Source organism: Heptranchias perlo, chromosome 14 (genome assembly GCF_035084215.1).
Source record: "Heptranchias perlo isolate sHepPer1 chromosome 14, sHepPer1.hap1, whole genome shotgun sequence".
NCBI lineage: Eukaryota > Metazoa > Chordata > Chondrichthyes > Hexanchiformes > Hexanchidae > Heptranchias > Heptranchias perlo.
The window spans coordinates 41635903-41649767 of record NC_090338.1 but is presented as its reverse complement, the minus strand read 5'-3'; the positions used below and the strand labels follow the sequence as shown (position 1 = coordinate 41649767).

Here is a 13865-nt window from a genome sequence, read left to right as displayed (position 1 = left end):
GCCAAGCCAGAGGACAGACCGACACGAAACCGCAGCCCCAGTCCGAGGACCCACACACCTACCCTGCACAACCCCTCAGACCAACACCTGCCAGTTGGGTGGTGTGTGGACACCCTCGGAGGACGAAGAGCATGACCAGCACCAGCAGCCTCGCAGTCCACGCCGTCCGCCGCAGAGACGTGGATCCCCCCAACACGGTGTGGTTGCACGCCCACCTGCACAGCAGGAGGGAGGGCTACCGCAGAGAGAGACGCGTCGCAGAGGGCACTACCCTCGCCACAGGGTCCACAGACCGAGGCGCAGCTCCCCGGACCTCTCCGAGCAGCAGTGCACAGGGAGGCGCAGATTCGCTCGACATGTAGTCGTGGAAATCTGCAGCCTCTTTCATGCCGAGCTGCTCCTGGCTGGCCCCAGCACCAACTGCTTACCTGTCGCTGGCAAAGTCACCACTGTCCTCCACACCTTCTCCTCCGCATCCTTCCAGGGTGCAGCCGGCTACACCGCCGATGTCTCTCAGTCGTCTGCGCGGACGAGCCCTGCAAATACACCTGCACCTACTCTGCAGTAACACGATGGGTGGCATCAGTGGTGGGTCCTCATAGTGATACACAGGAGCGGGCATTATTGGACACAACGGACAGGATTCGCGGAGACATGGCAGTGGTGGTGTCAATATAATGTGTGTTGTTTGTGGCTCTGAAATTCAATATGGGTTACACCCATGACAAACCCTCAGACACCCTTGTGCACCCCCTTCATGCTGACGAGACGTTTGCCTTACCCTGCCTACTGCACATATGTGATGCATGCCCTGTGGCTGCAGCACAGGTGGTGGCAGGTTGAGTGAGGCTGGCCGTGAGGGAGATGCACGAGAGGGTGAGTATGGGATGGAGCCATGAGATTGTATAAGGATTGGGTTGCGTGTTAGTGGCAGGATGAGTACTGGCGAGGTGAGTAGGTGGAGGTAAGATGAGGATGGGGTTTGAGTGGGCATGAAGGGTGATGTGACAGAATAGTGTTGGCGGTGCCGAAGGAGATTTGGGGTGGGGGCAGTGTTGTGGCAGACGGAGTGTAGGGGAAAGACTTTGTGTTCTCACTGTGGCGGACCTACTGCGGTCATTGCAGCGCCTCCTGCCCTGTATGCAGGTGGGCCAAATGTTGGTGGCGCAGGTGACCCCCTCTGCCACTTCGAGCCAGGCCTTCTTGGTGGCAGAGGCAGGCCACTTCCTCCCGCCCGCCGGGGGGAAGATCTGTGTCCTCCCCCTCCTCCTCACCCCATCTGATGATAGCTGGGGTGAGGCATCATTAAACTGGGAGCAGCCTTCCCCCTGGGCTGCTCCATGCTGCAATTTGTCCCATTGGTTGCAGCATCTGTCAGTGGAGGACTGCCCCTTTAACTAGAGAGCCTCCAGCTGACAGATCGTACTGCGCATGCGCAGCCCGACCGACGCGCAGGCCAGCGCCGTGGACCCCGGAGGAGCAGGTAATTGGATCCTATTAGTGGGTTGCCTGCTACGATCGTGTGGGCAACCCACTAATTTCGCCGTTCGCGTTTTCGACGCTCCCGGAGGACCACCCGCTGGGAACCCGCAGGCCTGCTCAATTCGAGCCCATAATAACTGGTGCAAATCCTGTCCAAGAGGTCAAATGCAAATATGATATGCAATTTTATGCTGCAATGCTAATTATTCACAGCACCAGGTGCAGACACAAGCAACTGTAAGGAGGACACAAGTGGAATGATTTTCAAATCATCACGTCCCCTTTGCACATAAAAACAGGGAGCTAGTGAGATGAAATTCACGTGGAGATCGAACCAGCAACTTGGCATGTTGTGATTTTCGTGTGGACCTTAATTTATGCAGCTATGAACTTCTGCTGGAAACAGATGGGGGCTTAATGAATATATGCAAAACAGGGCCAAATAACTTTGTCAGGGACTCTGATGTCATTTTTGTCCCTGTCGGCGTTGCTATTGCCCCGAAATCTGCTTCTCTGTCCATGCCAACAGATATAGGACGTGAGACTGCCCTCTTTGCACCTGCACCTGCTCACTTGTGCTCAGTGAATCACCCAATGAAGACCCCTGTATCTCACTATCTATAGCTGATGGGTGCTGATTTCTGTATTGTGCTTGGAAGGATGAGAGCAAGTGATGGTGCATTTTTGGGAGGGAATTCCCCCTGCCACCTCACACCAGTTTGAGCTTCTGCAAGGCCCGAGATGTCTGATGGATCTAAAGAAAGGGGAGAGGGACAAGTGTTAGCATTTAATGGCAAGGGTAAGCAGTAGCAGGTGAATGGCAGTGCAAGGCACCACCGGATTGTCATACTGAACATGTTAATGAGAGAGTTCAATAGAAAGAGAAAAGGAAGGGAAGATCCTCAAACACCTTGCTGCATGTAACCTCCAGACTGGCTATCTCCAAAGCTACATGCCCTCTCCCTGCCAATTATGTTGATGGCCATCTTATCCATTGGTATCAGCATGTGTATATAGGGTCTGGACCTTCCAGTTGTTGTTGTACTCTCCCACCTGTTGTACGCTAGCTTCTCCTGCAAGAAGAATGGAAGTGGATTTGTGTGTGTGCTGATTGCGTTTGAAGATGTCTGAGGCAGCTTAGCATAGTGTGCAAAATGAGAGGATGAAGCAATAAGTGGGGCCAAGAAGCAGCAATAGTGGTGAGGGCAAGACAAAATCTTGAGCATGGACTGGATGAGTATTGAGCAATTTTCCCCTAGCTCTGGCAGGAAACTTAAACTTCTTGGGTCAAACAAAACTGTCATTGGCCTCATACATTACACCTGGAAGGTCTAATAAAAGGCAAGCCTGTTTCATCCAAAATCTTGTTCCTTATCAGACTCTGTAAGAAATGTGTCCTATAGAAGTTATTTTTACTCTTTTTGCAATAATTTTAATTCCACATTTTTCAAATATTGTGCTGATTTAGTATCTTGCTATGGCATTGGCTTCTATGTGTTCATTAACCTATAAGTAAAACCTGACCAAGTAGTTTTAACTTGTATGCACTGGTCTGATGGCAAAATATTTTCCATCTTTCAGAGGAGACAACAGAATATAATAGGCATCCCATGTGATCTCCAATAATTGATTTACCGTAAATAGGTAATTGCTAAATCTAGCTTTTCAAACCATACATAGGACGTAGAAGGGCTTAGGTTTAATTAAAAGAGTTTCTCTCTGCTTATGGAAACTGCCCTTTTGCTGTGAACACAAGACAAAAGTGTTAGGGAAAAGCCCAAACTGTAATACCAGCCTCTGCTTCATTACTTAGTGTGACTGCAGTGTGTAACTTGCAAGACTGAGAAACATTGCTGAGTTTTCCAAAGTACTCAATTTTCTTCTTATGTCCCTCAGGAGGCATTGCATTGGACAGAAATCAAAGCTTTATGATGGACTGCAAGTAAATATTATCAGAAAATAAAAAAACTGTCCTAAAATGTTTCAAAAGAATTACAAAGTGAAGAGTTATGGTTTACCTTTTGGAGAGTTGCAAGTTCACACTGATTCCAAATGTGCCTGGCTCATAAGATTGAGTCACAGTGCCAGCTTTACCTGCCCTTGGGTCCTTGTAAAATAGCACTTTTCATAAAAGCGTGATTTTAAAACTTTAATGCTTGTTTATCTCCTATGGTATTGCTCACAGACAAAGGAAAAATCTGTCTTCCTTCCTATATTATCTCTGCCTGTCTCCCACTGTCTAATTCTCTGTTTCCCTTACTCTGTCTTTCTCACTCTCTGTGAGCGTCATAACTATTCCATATTTACATGTCACAGTTAGGTAATCAATAATTCCATACTTATAGTATGTTCTTAGATAATGCATTACATATTCACAATCCATCATATTTAGATACTGAATTGTTCTATATTTATGGACTATCACAATGAATGAAATCTTCTCATAGTAAGATAATGGGCTGGAAATTGCGCTGAACAGTGAACACATGCCACCCGCTGTTGTTAAGTAATTAACTTACCCGTAGACTTTTCGTGGGCTTCTGGGCGCCATCTTTCTTTAATTGAGACCTGCAAGAAGTGCAGCAGTCATTCCTGGGCTTCTCTGAGCTGAGAGAAGAGGAAATAATCTCTCTGTACCTTCCACCAATCAGCTTGAAGCAAGCCATGCTGTGAGAACCAGGACGTGAATCTCATTCGCAAACCACGTAGAGTAAGAACCAGGAAGTGACAGATAAGATTAGAAAATGTACTATAAAATCAGACAGAGAAAGCAAAATTTAAGGAGGGTAAGATCAAAAGACTGAGATAAGAGACAGAAAGAAAAAGTTTAAAAAATTAAATTTAATTCATTTTTTAAATGTCCAAAAACTATTAAAATCGGGAGTAATGAGACTCCACATTTTTAAAAGTTAATTTTCAGTGCCAGAGAGGTTATTTGGCAGTTATTAATACTTACCATGCCGTTAAAAGTTAGTTGAGACCTGATATAACTCAGTGTATCTTTATTCTGGCGAAATTAGTTAGTTTCCGGTTGGGCAGGAGAGCAAGTTCGCACTGGTCCATTGATTCCCACCTGCAATATCTTTTTAATGCGAAGCTGTCAGATCAGCAAGGAATCAGGAAGAGCAAGTTCCAGATTTCCGCATTTCACTGCGCATATGCGGTCGCCGGAATTTGCTCTTCAATTTGCCCATTAATAACGGTGAGCGTGTTAGGCTCACTGTTATTTTATGAGCAATTTCTGGCCCAATAAATTGTTCAGAGCACAGTCCAAACGGAAATGATAAAAAGCTGAATCAGTTTCAGGTTAATTCACAAATGCTTTATTTTTCCAATTTGGATTATTTCAGATTCACAATTTGCTATCCTTTAAAGAAATGTCACAGCAGATATATTTTGGAACAATTTGGGCCCACCTGCAAAAAAAGAACAGCTGATGCCAGTCCCTTAGGTGTCTGTAATTTACAGGTATCACTGTAATTCTTTTATCTGATGGTCCATAGAACCTGTATGGTAGTATTGGTTACTTGAGTAACATGGAACAACCTGCTCTCTAAAAAAGATGTTCATGAAAAGAGGATGGATAGCAAACAGAGAATGTTTTCAGCAACATAGGTGTTTTCCTAGTATTACTGTTTAATTATTATAGATACCAGAAATAATAGCATCAAATTGATGTGCCATTTACCCAATCATACTCATCCAAATGACATTTCCCATTTGAACATTAAAATCGAAGAGTTTGTCTCAGCCACAATGGAACTAATAGAATCCCAAGTGCCAAGATGGGAAGAAAGAGAATTAGAAAAACAGAGGGAGAGATATTGGAGAAAGAAAAAAAAGTGACAAAAACAACCAACAGGACTCCAGTCACTCAGAAGTATACCAAAAGGAATATGTGCAGTTTTCGGCAAAAAGATATGCAGATGAAATAAATTGCATTTCTTCAATTGTAAACATGTCCAATAGAAAGTATTTGCAGTACTTACTAGACGAACCAGGTAATGGGACCCTCATACAGCTGTCTCCCTGCTGCTGTGACTGATCTGTTGTGCATGATATCTTCTGGTTTTCAATACTTACATCTGCTCATCATTCAACAGATTGAGATGACTCAATGCTGCATTGGAATACGATGCTTCCTGGTGACTGCCACAATGGAAGTGTCATGCTGAGGAAAGGACCCAATTAATGGTAAATATGGTAAGATGTCTATGGTTAGATAGATATTCTGGAGTTTTCTTTGATTTACCTATGGGAGCCAGGAAAAAATTTACAGTTCCTTTCCTTAGGAAATTAAATGGTTAGCATAGATTCCAACATAGAATTGGTTGTTTGTAACCTGTGGAACAGATGGGGCTGAGGGGCCAAATGAGTTTTTCTTATTTTATGGTCTGTTTTGTTCTAATATCCCATAATATTAATTCAGGTTGCATTCTGATATAAATTTAAAACAACTTTTTTTTGGAATTTAAGTCTTATTTGTGGATCATATATGGACTGTTCACAATCTTAATCATATATGATTTGACATAAATAAGCTAATAGGTGGTTTGATCTGAAAATCAACTGTAGAGAATAATGAATAGCTATGTATCCACTCAAAGACAAGCTCCACTACTCAAATAATTATTCTTTTTCCAAATCGATGGTAAACAATATGAAAATTTGGCTCAGCTACAAATTTCCACTTTGTTACTGGAAAAAATGTAAAATTTATTCACCAAACAGAGCAAAATTCTGATTAATTAGCTGCAGAGAAAGTCAAACTACAAGCCTGGGTTGCTGCTTGTCTTCATTGAAAAGATTTGCTTTAATATCCAGAGTTATTACTATAGCTCTGTATTGATTCTCTTTACTTTGGCCATCAATGATGATATCAGTTCTTACAGATACAAATTCTGGAATTAAATACCATAAAACAGATGATAACACATATCTAGAGTCAGAACTACAATTTAACTGAATGCTATTTCGAGAAGAATCAATAGCAAATGTTTGTGATTTCAAGATAATAGGAAACTGTTATGATTCCATTATTACTTAATAGAATATTTAAGCAACTGCAGTTTTAAAGTATTTTATTGCAAAAACAATACATTTGATATTATGGTGATCTACAGCACTGTTTGGAATCATCTATCTTCTTTCATCCAGGGAGCAATAAATGATGCAGACGGAGGAAGCAAAAACATCTATTATCCTTTGGCTATAACCAGGCCACATAATGGGTATAGTTAGCAAATAAGGCTGCCAAACAATGTAAAGTGAGCTTTTTATTCGAGAAAGTGTGGGTAATTTTGGTTGATGTCAGTGTGGTACATCATTATTTAATATATGGTATTGCGTTTCTTTGGAGCTCTCAAGTAATTTGTGGATTTTTATATATAATGTGAAATACCAAGAAGGTAACCCTATATCTATACAAAACTTCAAATATACTAATTGATCTCCTGTGGCATTGTCTCTCTCCTTGTGATTCCTTGTCTCCTCGGCTCATCTCCCATCTAATTTTTTTTTGTCTCCCTTTCTCAGTTTGAGTTCCCTCTCTGGCTCAACAGACTTTCCTCATTGTTAACTCTGTACCTGTTTGTCTCCAACTTTTTTTTCACTCTTTCTATATGTCTTTACTTTTGTCTGCTCGCACTCTAATGTATGTGTCCCATTCTCTGTGTATGCCTCTCACACACTTTCCTTCTGTATGTGTTTCTCTCTCTGTTTGTCCCTTTCCATGCATCTCTCAGACCCTCCTTTCCTTTCACCTCCCATGGAGACTTGGGGCATAATTTTAACATGGCGACAGAAACTCAGCAGGTGGGTGAATAGTCGCGTGAGAAACCCAGAAAAATTTTCTGCGCGTTGGCTCGAGCGATCGTGACTAAATTGAAGGCCCTTAATGTTACTTCCAGGTTTTGCATCTCCAAGCTGCGCAGCAGGCATACTGCTCGCTTGAATGACATGCTGTGAACTGGAGTATTTAAAGGGCCATTGCAACCATGAATTTTGAATGAGAAAGTAGGAATATTCAGAGATGCAGCATCACAGGTGTAAAGCAACATCCCTTTTAGCGACTCCTGTCTTGAGTTGCTGTTGGCTGGTGTGAGGAGCAGGAGGGAGATACTATACATGGCTAACCGGAGGAAGCGCCCTGCCTCTGCCACCAAGAAGACCTGGCTCGAGGTGGCAGAGGAGCTGAGCAGCAGGAGCACCATGGCAAGGTCATGGGTACAATGCAGGAAGCGCTTTAATGACCTAACTAGGTCAGGAAAAGTTAGTACAGTTACTGATTCACCTACATCCTGTAGTGTACATTACCTCCCCACCGCACCTCCACCCACCACTCTGACTTGCCAAGCCTACTGCATCACATCACTCCTCACACCCACTTAAGTTTCATCATCAACTTACCTCCACTTTCTGTGTACTTCCTCACCTCCCCATTTGTGAATCCAATGTAGCACCAGCGTTCTGGCCATTTTTATGAATCATATTTTAAATCCAATACCCCTAAGAAAGAACTGTACTGTTTGGTAAGCTTGTGGGAGTGGCTTAGGGAATAGGATTGACTGGCAGAAGTTTCGAGCCAGGCTAACCTGACTAAGGTGCATTCATATGCAAACGAACATTTCACACTAACAAGCTGGGTGGAAGGGAACCCAGGTTGATTGACGTCATCACCATTTAACATAATTACTGGGAACAATACCCCGAGAGGTAACTCAGAGACACTCAGTCCCAACTGAAACAGGTGGAAGGCAGGAGATGGCCAGGCCATTGTCTTCCAGGAGAGAAGCCAGTTAAGCAAGATCGGTTTGAGATCGAAACCCATTACCTGCTAATGGGGGCCATCAACTCAGGAAATGGCAGACACCCAGTAATCAGCGCCCATTGTCTCTCCAGGTGCAAGGCCTGGGAGTGGGATAACGAAATAGCATTTTTCACAAAGATTTCAAAGGTTATGAGTCACTCCAGGCCACGGGGGGGAGTGGGGGTGTCCAGACAGATCACCTGAGTCAATACAGCGATCAGTATTGGCAGGAGAAAAGGTGATGGTTTTTGGGAATATAAGGAGCCATTTGGCAATGGTTCCTGGCTCGGCTCTGCGCTCAGGTCTGAGCTCTGCTCTCTTCTCTCTTCTCCTCGGCATCAATCTACAGCAAGTCTCCTGAGTGGTGTTCGACTCGATTCAACGGAACACCACCAGAAGCTGAGCGCTGCTCTTTATCCCTCATCAGCAGACCTCGACTCAAACTGGAACTTGGATACTGCATCGGCGGTACGGAACCAGCAGCGAGACGTGCAGTAAGAAACTGCAAGCAACAACGGGCAATCGGGGTGAGCATATTGCCTACGCCCACACATCCACAAGATCACTTAGCTGTGTGAGGGGATGATTGTAAGTCCCAACCAAACCTTAGAGGGTTTTAGTGCTCGGGGGTGTGGGGGGGTGGTCCTCTGTTAATTTATTTCATGGGAGGGTTCTCTTATTAGGCTGTGGTAATTTAGCACGGTAGGGCTTATTGGACAAGCCAGGGTTGTACTGTTTGTACTGTTTACTAGTGTTATTGTTAATCTTATTAAACACAATACGGTTGAGCCCGAAAACATGTGTCCGAGTCTGATCTGTCCTTATAATCCCTATCGTTCCAGAACTTATAGTAAGAGGTGTGTTTTCGGTACGCCCGAGAAAACCACTTTCACCACCACTCCCGCTCATCCCAATCCTGATGCAATGTTTTCAATGTGTCTGGTAGTCACTCTCTGATGCATCTGTTTCATTGGCAGCCTCACCCAAAGCAATGCATCCATCGGGTGACCTCGTCACCCTCACTCACTCACATGTTTGTTCTTTCTCTTGTAGAAGAGAGCACAAAATGCACGGGAGAGGAGTAGGACTGGAGGAGGCCCACTATAAATAGTGGCCCTGACAGACGTGGAGGAAGAGGCGTTGGGTCTGGGCCGCACAGTTGAAAGTCTGGCTGTTTGAGATGGTGAGACTGACAACCCGCAAACAGCTGGTGACAGAAGTTTAACATCCTTCACACACATCATGAATTGATATTATAAATGATTGACCTGTTCACATCTCAGTATGCTCATTGCAAACTAACTTCTGTGATGATTTTTAATATTGCTTCATGTTCTCTTCCAGGGCCTTCATGGATTGATGACGAGGCATGCACCATGGAAGAAGGAGAAGCTGAAGAGGAGCCTAGAGGAGCTGAATTCCGCAGAGGGCGCACTGTCATATCATATCTAGCCACGCACCAGCGCAGATACTCACACTTCTGTGGGTCCTGTTAGGCAGATAGTTGGATTGTCACCTGGTGATTTAACACTTACAAGTGAGCATGAGCAGACACAGGTAGCAGGGGCAGCTGTGGAGAGTTTGTGTCGGGGGGGACACTCCTCTCCAAGTTCTGCTCAGCTCGATACAGTCGGTGAACCCCGGGCGACATCATTGAGAGTAAAAATGATTGAGGTACAGCTCCACCTTTGCAAGGTAAGGAAAAGGTGACACGCACACTGTCCACAATAGCGCAGAGGATGGAGGAGTCCAACTCTATCACTAGTGGATTGGTGGCACAGGTAAGTGAGGGAATGTCTTCGATGGAGAGAGTGGCAGCCCCCATTGAGCTTCAGGCATGGCTCTCAAATGAGTCCATGCAGGCCATGACTCTGGATGCCAATATGTCGGCTGCCTTAAACAGGCAGACAGAAACTTCATCCGTAACCTTAGAAAGTGTTACATCTCTTCACCAGCCTGCTGGCCAGCAAAGTAGTGGGAGTGATGTTGCACCTGCCCAGGAGAGAGATGATGGAAAAAGGGGACATGGAAGTGGGGATTCCACTCAAAGCGCTCCCACGTCTCATCTGATGCCCCCCCGCAATCAACCAGTACCCTCAATGTTGCCTTCTCTCCCGATGGCCGAATGTCTGTCCCTGCACAGATTCAGGTAGAGCAGTCTTTGGCGGTGCCCCCACGGGCTCCAAATCCCAGAGGTTGTAGGCCGAAAGCATCTTAGCAGTCAAGGCATGAATCTGAGTAGCCTGCCGCTACCTCTGCTGAAGCCACAGGGGATGCACCACGTAGAAGCCCTAGGCAGAGGAAGGTTAAGGTTTTGTAATCACCAAGGGTATGTACATGGGTGTCTGACCGAATGTCATGTTTTTCATTTATATTTGTTTTTTGTTAAATGCACATTAAATGTTATAATTGTCACCACCACTGTCACGTCTTGTCCATTCTTGAGTCCCTTTTGTGAAATCGCCCTGTCATGTGCTTCATCATAAACACCAAGACATGATTGGACCCATTGGACATGTATCCAATGGGTGTATGTGTGGTTGATGGACTGTTTGTGCAAGCAGGGGCTGGTGTCGGTGGTAGTGGTTGTTCCAGGCAGTCTGAGTAGTTCACTATCTTCAGTTTGCAGATCTTCTTATGAGAACCTGTTAGATATGAGTGAATCTCTGGTATCATGAGCAACCATGTGCGTTGCTGCTCTGACAATGGGTTCCCCATCTTCCTCCTCCTCCTTCTCCTCCTACTACTCATCATCTTCTTCAATGTTGCCAGCAGATGAGGATGCTTTGTGAGCGCAATGAAGCTCCTCCACATGTAACCCTCTCTGCTGAGCGATGTTGTGCAGGATGCAGCACACCATGGTTATTCTGCACAACCTCGCTGGTGAGTACTGAAGGACTCCCCCAGATCGATCCAGGCACCTGAAGTGCATCTTCAATAGTCCTATGGCTTATTCAATGACAGACCTGGTGGTGATGTAACTATCATTGTACTGTTGCTGTGCCTCGCAGGTGGGGTTTCTCACAGGTGTCATGAGCCATGTCTGCAGGGGGTATCCCTTGTCTCCAAGGAGCCGGCCCTTAAATCTGTCTTGTGCGTGGAAGAAGGCCGTGATGTTAGAGTCGCGCAAAATGAAGGAATCATGGCAGCTGCCAGGGAATTTGGCACACACCTGCAGAAACCTCCTCTGGTGGTCGCAAACCAGCAGTGCATTGATGGAGTGATATCCCTTTCGGTTGATGAACAGTCCTGGCACGTGAGCAGGTCCTTGGATTGCTACGTGTGTGCAATCAATTGCTCCTGTGCTCATGGGAAGCCAACCAGAGAGTTGAAACCTACTGCCCTCTCAGTCTGGCTGATGTCATCGATGGGGATGTTGATGTAGTGGGATGCACTGGCAAACAAGCCATCCGTGACCTATCATATACACTTATGTGCAGAGACTAAGAGACCCTGGAGATATCACCAGTGGCACCCTGGAAGGAACAGGAGGCGAAGAAATTGAGGTGACTGGTGATTTTAACTGCGATAAGCAATGCGTGGTCACCAGGCCCAGCCGGGAGCAGTTCTGCCTGAAGGAGTTTGCAGATAACTGCGACCATCTGGTGACTCAATCTGAGCCTGTGTAAGCATTGCTCCTCAGACAGGTCCGGGAAGCTCAGTCTCTGCCTGTACACTCTCTCAGGTGGGTAGTGCCTCCTGCGACCTCGGCCCCTCTCTACTCTTCTGCAGGTCCTTGTGGCCCACCTCTTTTTTGGAGCTGCAACTCCCAGAACTGTATGCTGTGTCTGCCGTGAATGGAGATGTGCCTCCTCTTCAGATGTACTATGGAATAGATGCATTGTGCCCCCCCCCACCCCCCATCCTGATGTTCTCAGTTTGAGGGGGTCCAAAATGTAGGTAAATATTTCAGAACACAAGAATTCTGAGTGTGAATAAAGAAATCTCAGTCTAAACACAAAGAACTCTCAGCAGGTTTGTCTGAGAGAACGGATTGCCCTGCTGCAAGAACCCACCTTTTCTTCATATGTGTCAATCACTTGTTTAAAGACCCAAATGAGGGTTGGCTGCAACTCACCTCCGTGTTTCAGAGGCCACGGGAGACACGTTCAAAGTCAAAATCGTTTGTGTAACTCAATACACAAAAAGTTAATTCCCTTAAGTGGTTTAACTACCTAAATTGGCCCTTCAAATATTGGCCCGCTGGCTTTAAGTGACTTTCGGGTGTTAGAAGCCTGCGAGCATCCAAACACATCTAGGTCAAACCCAGAAGTGGGCGCGTTGGAGCCGGGATATGATCCCGCTCCGATTTCTTAGAATTTTCACTGCCCACCCATCCACAACCCACCCATTCTTAGGGGTTAAAATTTACCCCTTGGGGCCAAACTCAGGAATGTGACCATCTCTCAGTCATAGAAATTAGCTAATTTTTTCTTGGGTATGGAGAAAGGATAAGCAATGTACCTGTATTTTGGGGCAGGGGCAGGCAGTATTCGCATTATTGTTGGTCCCCTTGTTTTCCTTGTCTATATGTTGCCCCATGATAACATAACTTATCGGCATTGGGTCAGTCTACATGTGTACACTGATGATGTCCAGCTTTACCTCTCTGCTTCAACTCTTGATTCCTTGACCACCACTGTACTGTCTGATGGCAAGTCATAGATGGGCAAAAGTTTCATTCAACTCAGCGTCAACAACACTAAAGCCATTGTGTTCCACATCTTAACATCTGACTTCCTCCCTCTTTCTGGAGGTTGACAGTGCACAACCTTTGTGCTCTGTTTGTCTCTGAGCTGAGCTTCAAACCACACATTTTAGATACCACAAAGACCACCTATTTCACCTCTGCAAAATTACTTGCCTCCACTCCCACTGTTGCTAAAATGCTTATCTATGCCTCCATCACCTCCAGACTTGTTAAATTTAATGGTCTACTTGCTGGCCTCCCAAGTTCTACCCTTTACAAATTGCAACTTGTCCAAAACTCCACTGTCCACATTCTACCCTACACTAAATCTCTTTCCTATATTATCCTGTGCTTTCCAACCTTCATGGGCTCCCTATCTGCCTATGCATAAATTTCAAAATTCTTGCCTTCATCAACAAATCCCTCCATGTCCTTGCCCTCACTACGTTTGCAATATCATTCAGCTCTATTTTTCTGCACATATCCTTTCCTCTTCCTATTCTGGCTTCTTTTTGCTCTATTTTTGGCAGCAGAGCCTTCAGTCATTTTGGTCTCACAATTTGAAATATTCTATCTAAGCTTCTCAACTTTTCTACCTCCCTCTCCCCAGTCATATGCTTCCTCAACACGTACATCCTCATTTGTGCCACCCCACCCAAACCTTGCTCCATTTCTCCATCTCTGGCTCTTTTTTGATTTTGTAGAGTGCTTTATAACATGGCAGTACAGCTTGAGACTATGTTGAATCCAGTAAGCAGATTAAAGCAAGTGGGGCAATTGTTAATCCTTCAGGTCCATCCTTCCTATGGCAGCAGAACATAGAAAAATTACAGCTTCTGGATCATAGGGAAAAGAAAACATATCACTTAGTAAAATAAAGACAGT

General features: G+C 45.1%; 1 pseudogene; it reads left to right on the top strand.

Moving 5' to 3' along the window:
* The window catches only part of LOC137332209 (uncharacterized), a 53119-nt pseudogene that overhangs the window by 21079 nt on the left and 18175 nt on the right, over nt 1-13865 (top strand).